Genomic DNA, 9,360 nt, shown 5'->3' with positions numbered 1-9,360 from the left:
AACGAAGTTGCTGAGTTAAAGTTATCACACCGACTATTTCTATATCGATATTCCGATGAAACACTTCGGGTATTTTCGTCGGTAGTCGGTACGCTGGAATACACCGTACGCTGACTGCGCTATGGAAGTCACTTGATCTGAATGCCCTTTAAAGATAATTAAGCTCGGCCCGACTTCAGCCTTTTTAGATGATGATAGGTGAAACTCTATTCCAGTGATTCCCAAACTGTGTTCCGCCACAGATTCTCATGTGTGCCGCGAACATTTTTGGAGTATTAGAAAAGAACTGCATAAATATTTTGATAAAAGGCCTGGAGTCTATTATACGCGACTTACAGATGTCTTAACTTCTTCAACAGCCGATAAATAAGCACAAGTGACAATGAAATCAGTTATGGCAGAATAGCAGCTAATTGATGTACGAACAATCAAAGCTATTTCTTCAAAATAAATTTGGTGATTTTTAGCTGTCTGCTATAGCAAATCCTATTCCATAATCGGTGCAAAAACAATTAATAGGTGGTAAAATTTGCATCTTCATAGCTAGGTGGATATGGGCATACCTTTTTTATTTTGAATGATGTTAAAAGCCGTAAACGAGAGACACTGCTCGGAAATAATGACAAAATGCGGGTTTTGTTCGCCATATCCAAAAATCATTTTAATATCTACATACGTGCATTACAAAATGCGGGTAAGTTTGTAAACAATTCACCCTTCTTTCAATTGTATATGTTCTGGTCATGTAATAAAAAAACACATCGATCTTTTTAAAGCATATTTTCTCGGCCCAAGTGTGCCGCTAGAGTGTTATGACTTTTCTAGTGTTCCACAAGCCGAAAAGTTCTATTCCCTACTTTCGATATGATAAAATGATAGTAGATAGTAATACAAGACTTGGGCAACTACATAATTCTAGTTGTCCAATTAACGAATTGGAGGGTGATGTCGGTTGTGCCGATGCTCTAATTTTAATTCAAATGTAATTTCTGGTTTTCTCGAAAATGCTACAGGAGAAATGCTGATACAAAACCAGCCAAGCTTGCTGTATACAGACAGTCGCCATTCTCATGCTTATAATAATGAACTCTGATTTGATATGAGCTGATCTTGATTAAACTTCCAGGTTTTCGCGAATTCCGTAAAGTTCTAATCCAGTGCTTTTCAACCCGTGTGACGGTTCGCACTTGTGCGAATGAAAAAAAATTCAGTGCGAATGACGAAGGTGGTGCGAATGGTGCGAATGAAAATCCCGGATGAGTGCGAATGAAAATCGTGAATAATAATTGTTAATTTTTTCTGACCGGGAATAAATCAAATAAACCTAATAGGAAATTCAAGGGCAGTGTAACTTTTGTTGTTGCGATGCAATTGTAAAAACTTGTTTAACTTACGACCCACCACTAATCGTAGCTCTCACAAGCCGTAGTGAATTAATATTTTCGCACTATAATTATTACGTAGCCAAAAGCCTGGTTTGGAAGCTTGTGTAGTAGTGGCAGACATACAGTATATCAGCCCGTCTGAGCCTGCGACAGGCTGAAAAAAATGACGTCAAATTGACCTTCTGCTTTCTTTCGCTAAACAATCATCATACTTTCGTAATATCTTTTCGATTAGTGCGGGGCACGTGGATAGTAGTGAATACCATCATTACAGACTCACATTTGCAAGTTACTGTAACGCAAATTTTTACCCCTTCAAGGGTTATTAAAGTATGGACCGCAAAAGGTATAATTTTGGGTCGACACAGTGGCTGAGCTATCTGTTAATATGTATGTAATATTTGTTGAATTTATTGCGAACAATCCTTCGATAGCTTTTACAAATCTAAGGCTACGGTGTTGTTTACTGTAGCCAATAAGCGAGACACGCAGAAAATATGGCTTAAGATTTCATGATAAGATTTGTCCGACTGGTAAACATGGTCGAAGACCGCTGGAATGAACTAGTGTCAGGACTAGGGATGTGCAACGAGCGAGTTCAGGTCTGTGAGGCTCGTTCATTTCGAGGCCAACCGCGTCTGCGTCGGGTCACATGACGACGTAAAGTTTAGGCCAACAAAAACAAGCCGCTGATAAAATGCGGTGCCAAAACATGAGCGTCGACAAAACCTTAGCCAAAAATTACCGACTCTGGATGACCAAAACATTCGATACATATATGCTCCGTTTTCGGCACTGAATAGTCCCGTTCTTTCTTACAGAGATGAGCATGGATTAGGATTAGGTTTTGAAAAAACAGGATTTGTGAAATTTTGTTGGATTTGGATTGGATTTGGATTAGACATTTTTTCAGAACGGATTAGAATTTGGATTGGATTTACCTATTTTCTGGGAGATAGAAATGTCCTGTGGCGAATGGCGACAAACTTTATTCAGATCAGTTATTAATGTACTTATATGTTTACTAAGTTATCTTGAATCAAGTGAATCGTTGGTTGTGAAAGAAAATTTTCGAACCCCTCCATTGCATAGACAACTCCTTGTCGCTTCGACATCTTCCTTTCTTTTCATTGTATCGCATTTTTTGTGGTGTATTGAACTGATAGAATTGCTAATAAACCAATGATGGTGCATAAATTAGTATTTTTTCTGAATTTCCAGTTGGAATCGGATTAGGATTGGACATGGACTTGAATATGAAAAAGTTATGGATTTGGATTTGGATTTGAAGGTTTGGATTTGGATTGGATTAGGACATAGAAATTTCAAATCCGCTCATCTCTGCTCTCTTACAATCTGAGTAGACAGTAGTACAACTGCGACACGTACACTGTAAAAAATCTGGTAGATTTACTGGGAAATCTCCGTAAATTTTGCAACGAATTACCGGTAGCTGCCAATAACTGTGCGTAGCTTGTAATTTTACATTTTGATATGTAATATTACCTCAATTTAGCTCTAAAGTCAATTTACCAGAATTTCTTCGCAAAATGACAGACAGTTACTTGTTTCTGAAGTTTACCAGGCTATTGACAAAATTGATTAGCTTGAAAATCTCTGCAGCCAATGTATACGTGGAACTGAATGTCACTGATATCATTCTCGTGGTGATTTGACCTGATTCAACCTCGTTCGCGAGACTGGGGTCTGTCATACGGAAATTGTTGGCCCTAGTACCAATTTCAGTATAGTACATAGTAGGGTAAAAGAAACAACTGACAATCGTAGATATAGCCATTATATTATATTATAAGGCTGTGGCTATCGGCCGGTCTCGCTGGTTACATTCGTGTCACGGATAGGACTGATGAGTTGGAATATCAGTTTAGGATGTATAACATTGTTCGGGAAACTAGAAATATCAGCGCCGCATGCTAAGTTGACCAGTTGTTAATGGCGAACAAGGCGACCTTTAATAGCGTACATTAGGTTACCGTTACGCGTTACTAATTTTTCTGAGATTCGTAGTAAACAACCAACGCACCACTGTGACATCACAAGCAGCGTCTGGTTACGTAAGTACGGTAAGTAGTGACATCACATGGAATAAATATCAATTTATACGCAATTAGATGGGAAAGAAAGGGACTAGATGTAATGATAAATGTTTCTGTAAAAAAAACGACCTAAATCAAACATTATAACGCAGTGGCCAGTAAATATTATTGGTGGCATGTCAGCGGATGAATACCACTTATTTTGAAATCGTTAGAGTGGCGTATCGTCGTTTGGCCATTATAGAGATTTGAGCAAAGGGTGGAGCGAAGCTTGTGCTTGAAGAAAGTGGACACGATCGTTGAAGATTCCTAGGAATGCTGATTGGGATACGCATCGTAAAAGGTACAGTACTACATAGTATTCGTTACCTTGAATATCTACGACTGTGCACACCACCGGGATGACTTTGATTTCATGATTGAAATATTTCATTCGCCGCATTCTCTGTTCTATTTTGGGATGTTAGTCGACCTATATACTGACCTGTGACACCACATACTCTGCCGCGGAGTAGTTGACACTGTTGGGATGTTTATGTCATTTTGAGCCATAGCATAGACATGTTTCCATCCCCTGCTAGATTTGTTTGGTACACATGCCACCTCAAATGAGGAACCTTTTGCTTCAATACATAAGATCAGTGGTTCTCAATCTGGGGAACGCGAGAAATTGACAAAGTCTGTATGAATTCTGACTAAACATGTGTGTCACAACCATTTTCAGAAGACGATTGTTGAAGATGAAACTTATTTCGTATTCAAGAAAGCTCGCCAAATTCAAACTCCAGCAGTCGCGCTCAACTTCATTTAAGCAAATTTGTGATATTCTTTGAAGATTTAGAGGAATTCCCACGTGTAAGTCATTCATTACTTCATAGCTTTGGCAGTAGCCTAAAGCTCTTTGCGCTGGATAGCTGTTGTTAATAGCTGGCGAACTGCACTGCGTAAGACAGACTTCGATGCAATATAGGTTGCTCGGTTTCGCCCTCAATTAAGCTACCCTATATCAACACAATTTGATTCAATTCAATTCCAAAACTGATCGAATTGGGCATGGCAGTACAGAACGACGCCTTGTTCTCTGTAGACACTACCAGCATTAGGTTTAGTCTCAGTGCAACCTACCTTGAAACAAATTGATGTCCTGTCCAATGTTTTTTTGCTATTTTCAAACAAGTTTGGGGAAATTTGTCAAAAATGTTGAAGACTGGAATACGGATTCAATGGCATAAGACATAAGATCAGGGATGAGCAACCTGCTGCCGTAGATGGGAATTGGTGCGGCCGCCAACACCTAATTCAATTAGTATGTGTTAGCATCCGTCGACATGCAAATTGAAATAACTAATTCACTCCCAATTTTTTTTAGAGATTTTAATTATTCTTGAAATTTTCTTCGCGCTCCACGCAATTCAACATAACTTAATTTTTCGATTTTAATATAGTAGCGCCCTTCTAAATCTGACCAGGAATCAGAATCGTGTGCTCCTCACGAAAGAATTTTTTTTATGGTACATTTGGGCGATTTCAATATATTTCCACTACCGATACGCTGGACAATCATGATCGGGGGTCAAGAAATAACAGCATGCAATAAAGTGCATGGTGAAGTAGGTCATGAATCTCTGCTATATCATGTAAAAGGCGGAGCCGTCACCACACAATGTATCAGTACCGGTACTTCAAAAATTGTTATATTTTTGTTACCCTCTTTGTCTTAGTAGTCTTTATATTGTCATGTCTAGGTTAGGAACTTTGCTTATTATAGCGACTTACGCATGAATTCTTTTTAGTGGAGCTGCAAGATACTAGCTACACAGAAGGAATGAGGACGAGAAAGAGAAACAATTGGAAGTTTGGCCGATGGTGGGAGACCACTCGTGTTACTGCATGTCTCCTAAAGAAGAATTAGACCTCCAGCAGCAATACTTTTCCATCGATAATCTTCTCATCATGAATCATGAATGAATATACAGTTTGTATCAATCTCGTTTTGGGGCTGTGAAGAAGCTTTTGCGATATTTTAGCATCAGGTTGTTTTGCGATAGGTATGGGATGTACGTGAATTTACAAGCTGGTATGTCATCCTGATTTACACAGACAGCATGTATGTGGGTAGGCAGTAAAATTACAGTCTGAGTGGCAAATATACAGGATAAAATGTAGTTTGGATATACCGGAGGTGACTGTAACATTACAGTCTGGCGTGTAAAGTGAGATTACCGGACGAATGTAAGTTCAATTTACATTGACTAACGGTAATGTTAAATTACCACGAAATGTCTGGCTACCGTGCTTCCAAACATTTCGCGGTAAATCGAGGTTTTTATTTTTTACAGTGTAGAGGAATTTAATTCTCCCTAATTTGAAATCGCGTGCGTCAGACATATTTTGTAGATCAGTGTTGGATAGAATTGTGGTGTGCGCTTTCTGTATGTCATAGGCCTACATGTTCGTAAAATCGTAGCTTACCACTGTAATATTGATGTTGAATTCCGTTTCATGGGTGAGGCTCGGGTCGCGAGATGCCACAAAAACTCAGATTTTGGTGGTAGTCTAAAAGCTGCTTTACCGTTTTTAAACTGTTATGAATTCTCAAGTTAGATTGAGCTAAAGAGCAGAACACACAGTATCGTGTGTTTATTTGCTCTTCCCACATATACTCCCGAGACAGAAAATGGGAAATCGAAAAAAGTTGGAGCAACGTACTCTAATGTGCCTAATGCCTACGAAGTATCAAAAGTTGTTCAAAAATATTTTTCCAATAGTCTGCGTCCTGTGTTTGATAACTTTTTCATACCTGCTAAACATGTCCATTCCCATTACACGAGATCCTCGTCTAAAGGAAACATCTACTTACCCCCACCCAATAGCAACCTATCTAAGAGATCTATCGACTACTCGGGACCTATCATCTGGAATGCATTACCACCACATATCCGTGAATTGCCTTATAATATATTCAAAAAAGCCCTACTTGATCACCTCTTGTCGTTACACTAACACTGTTGCCCTACCTCGCCAAGACATTGCTACATTGATCATTAGCTACCATTGTTTAATTTTTTTTCTATTTTCCTTTCTTACCTAAACATTTTTTTACAGCCAGACTGTTCAGAGTTAAGTGTACCTGTTTGATGCTGGTGTGATCAGACTAGATGACCTTCACGGTCTTATCGATCATTCCTATCTAATACCGAATACTGTGCACGCATATTTTCTGTACCACCATCACTGCCGTTTGTTATGTATTTTGTAGGGATGGTGTGAACCTCTGAAAGGTTCAGGCTCGTGTGAACGCGAACCTTTTTGAAAGGTTCTGTGTGAACACGAACGTGAACCTCATGACGTCACGTTACGTCATATTGCTCAATCAATCAATCAATCAGGTTTATTAATATTTTCATTGTAAATGGCTGTCCCAATTCCGTCGTGCGCGAAAGCGTAAATAGGTCACTCTCGAAACCACAAGCTGTGACGGCACAGTTAGTCTGCGACACACGTGTTCTCAGAGCCCGCATACGGAGGTCGGCGCGCCCGCGCTTCCGTCGTAAAATAGACAATTGGCTCCATTTCGCTTTATTTATTCTTTTTATTTCTTATTGAACCGCAGTATCATTCGAACCTGGTAAATCTACAAGTTTCTGACCACTAATTACTACTATTTGGCTGTTCTGTGCTAGTAAAGAAAGCTTCTTGGATCTGCGTGTGTGATCAGGATTGCAAGAGTACTCAGAGCGGTCATTAGTCAGTCAACTAGTGCGTACAACGGGAACTGTAGCTGTAGCGTCGACTCCAATCAAGCACTATACCAGCGTGTCTTTGCGAAAAGTCGTTGCACCGACCGCTACATTCATCGTTTCAAAACATCACAAGACTGCGATACAATGAAAAGATAGGAAGGTGTCGAAACAACTTGGAGTAGCCATTAAGATCAGACACCCACCTTAGCCTAGGCGAAGTAAATAAGAGGCATGCACATTGCACACTGAATGAAAAGTAATGCAGAGAATATAAGACGCAAGCGACAAAATGGGGTAGCATTTGGCGGAGGGCGAGGTCGATGTTAGGTCGTGGTCCGGTAATCCTGAAGACTGGCTAGTATTGATTTAGAAGAAATTGCTTGTATTTCGACTTGAATGCGGACATGCTCGACGACTGTCGGATAGCCGGTGAGATGCTGTTCCACAATTGGGGTCCGGCATACTTGATAGAGCAATGCGTTTTCTTGTATTCAGTCCTGATCATATGGTAGTTGTTCTTCGTTGACGCGCGTGTGCTGTACTTGTGCGCTTTTGTCTCCGAGGTGAAGTAGTCCTTGAAATTTGAGGGACATTGACCGCAATGGAACTGATACATAAACTTGGCAATTTCTAGCTTCCTCATATATCTTCTAAGTTTAGAACACCAAATCTTTTGAGAAGATTGATTGATTGATTGATTGATAATACTTCCTTTAAAATCGATATCTTTTGTCGCTTTGCCAACAATTTCGACCCCATTAACGAGTTATATAGCAGTAGCCAACACCCCAATCGCACGGATTAGGTTATAATGATGCAGTAAAGATTGACCCCGTAACGCCTGCTAGATTTTTTTCATCAGAACACGATATCAATCTAATTGATTGGTTGAACGTTGAACAAGAATCATTCGCTGACTACGTATTTCGCTCGTGATGTTGGTTGATTGCGGGTCAAACTCACAGCAGTGAGTCACTAAATATTTACAAATAAAAAGCTGGATATTCCGAGCAAACTTTCGTAACAAAGTAAGTAGGCTACAACTTTTGAGATTGTCAAGGTGCATGCTCGTTTAGTGTTGATTTATAATGCTGCCAGCGCCATGCATAGAGTGTCCCACAATTGAAATGCAATAAATTTGAACCAAAGAAAGATGTTATAATGAAGTGAAAATTGTAATATATGAAAAAGGTTCACAGTGCAGAACATACGAAGGTTCTGTTGTGAACGCGAACCTCTAAATTTCCGAGGTTCACACTGAACGCGAACGTGAACCTCACGTTCACACCATCGCTAGTATTTTGGTTCGATGAAAATAAAGACTCTCTCTCTCTCTCTCTCTCCTACTCTCCTTGATCGCTTGGGCCTTCTTTTCCAAGACATAACGCAAATGCCTCAATACGAAAAGTGGGTTTTTCACCCGTTCTACTTACTGGAGCCTCCTAGACCTTTTTGTCAGCTCTCAAAATCGATTTCTTCCAGCAAGCATTTTTCACTCGTGAAAAATACGTTGTATTTTGGATAGGAGTGCAGAACAGATTTTAAGACCTGGCCATCCAAGCACTAGTAGGCGTTCTTGTACAAAACCCGACAACTTGTTTGGCCGAAAAGGGTTTTAGTGGAATGGTTGAAATCAAAACGAGCGAAAATAGGAGCCTTTTAAATGAGACACTTGATAGCTTAAGATACATAGTAGCCAATTTGTTGCACATCTGAACACATAAATGTTGTATTTTCATCTTCTTTTTGTATAACAATTTTCGGTTAGTTTGTGCGAATGAAATTTATTTTACAAAAAAAGTTCGAATGAAGCTCAAAAAGGTTGAAAACCACTGTTCTAATCTAATTTGGAAATGCTGCTTAGCTATTATTCTAACCTAATTTGAAAAAAAACTGCATAGCTATAATTCCAATTAAAATCTTATTGGAAAAGCTGAAAATATTCTTGTAGTCCAACTCTGATATATTATACAGTGTAAATGTATTGCCGAATTGCTATATCAGAGAAATTCTAGAAAGGATGTTGATACGCTTCTAAGAGGAGCACTCAAAACAAGGCGACTGCATCTCTTCGTACAACTGGCCGAGAAAATTCATATGAAACGCTCGCATTAATTGCCTGATGTTATTTTGTAAATATGTAATATAAGCTGTCCTTTACCTTATATACAGCCT

At 39.3% G+C, this 9,360-nt stretch overlaps 1 long non-coding RNA gene across 1 annotated transcript; it reads left to right on the top strand.

Moving 5' to 3' along the window:
- Positions 1-3,383: 3,383 nt before the first annotated feature.
- Positions 3,384-5,428, top strand: LOC145445382 (uncharacterized). The gene is made up of 3 exons (XR_013916985.1): positions 3,384-3,785; positions 4,167-4,297; positions 5,236-5,428. It is a non-coding gene; the product is annotated as an uncharacterized LOC145445382 (long non-coding RNA).
- The last annotated feature ends 3,932 nt before the right edge of the window (positions 5,429-9,360 follow it).

This window comes from Botryllus schlosseri, chromosome 8 (genome assembly GCF_051294905.1).
Source record: "Botryllus schlosseri isolate E-star chromosome 8, Bs_hap1, whole genome shotgun sequence".
Classification (NCBI taxonomy): domain Eukaryota; kingdom Metazoa; phylum Chordata; class Ascidiacea; order Stolidobranchia; family Styelidae; genus Botryllus; species Botryllus schlosseri.
This window is presented reverse-complemented; position numbering and strand designations above follow the sequence as displayed.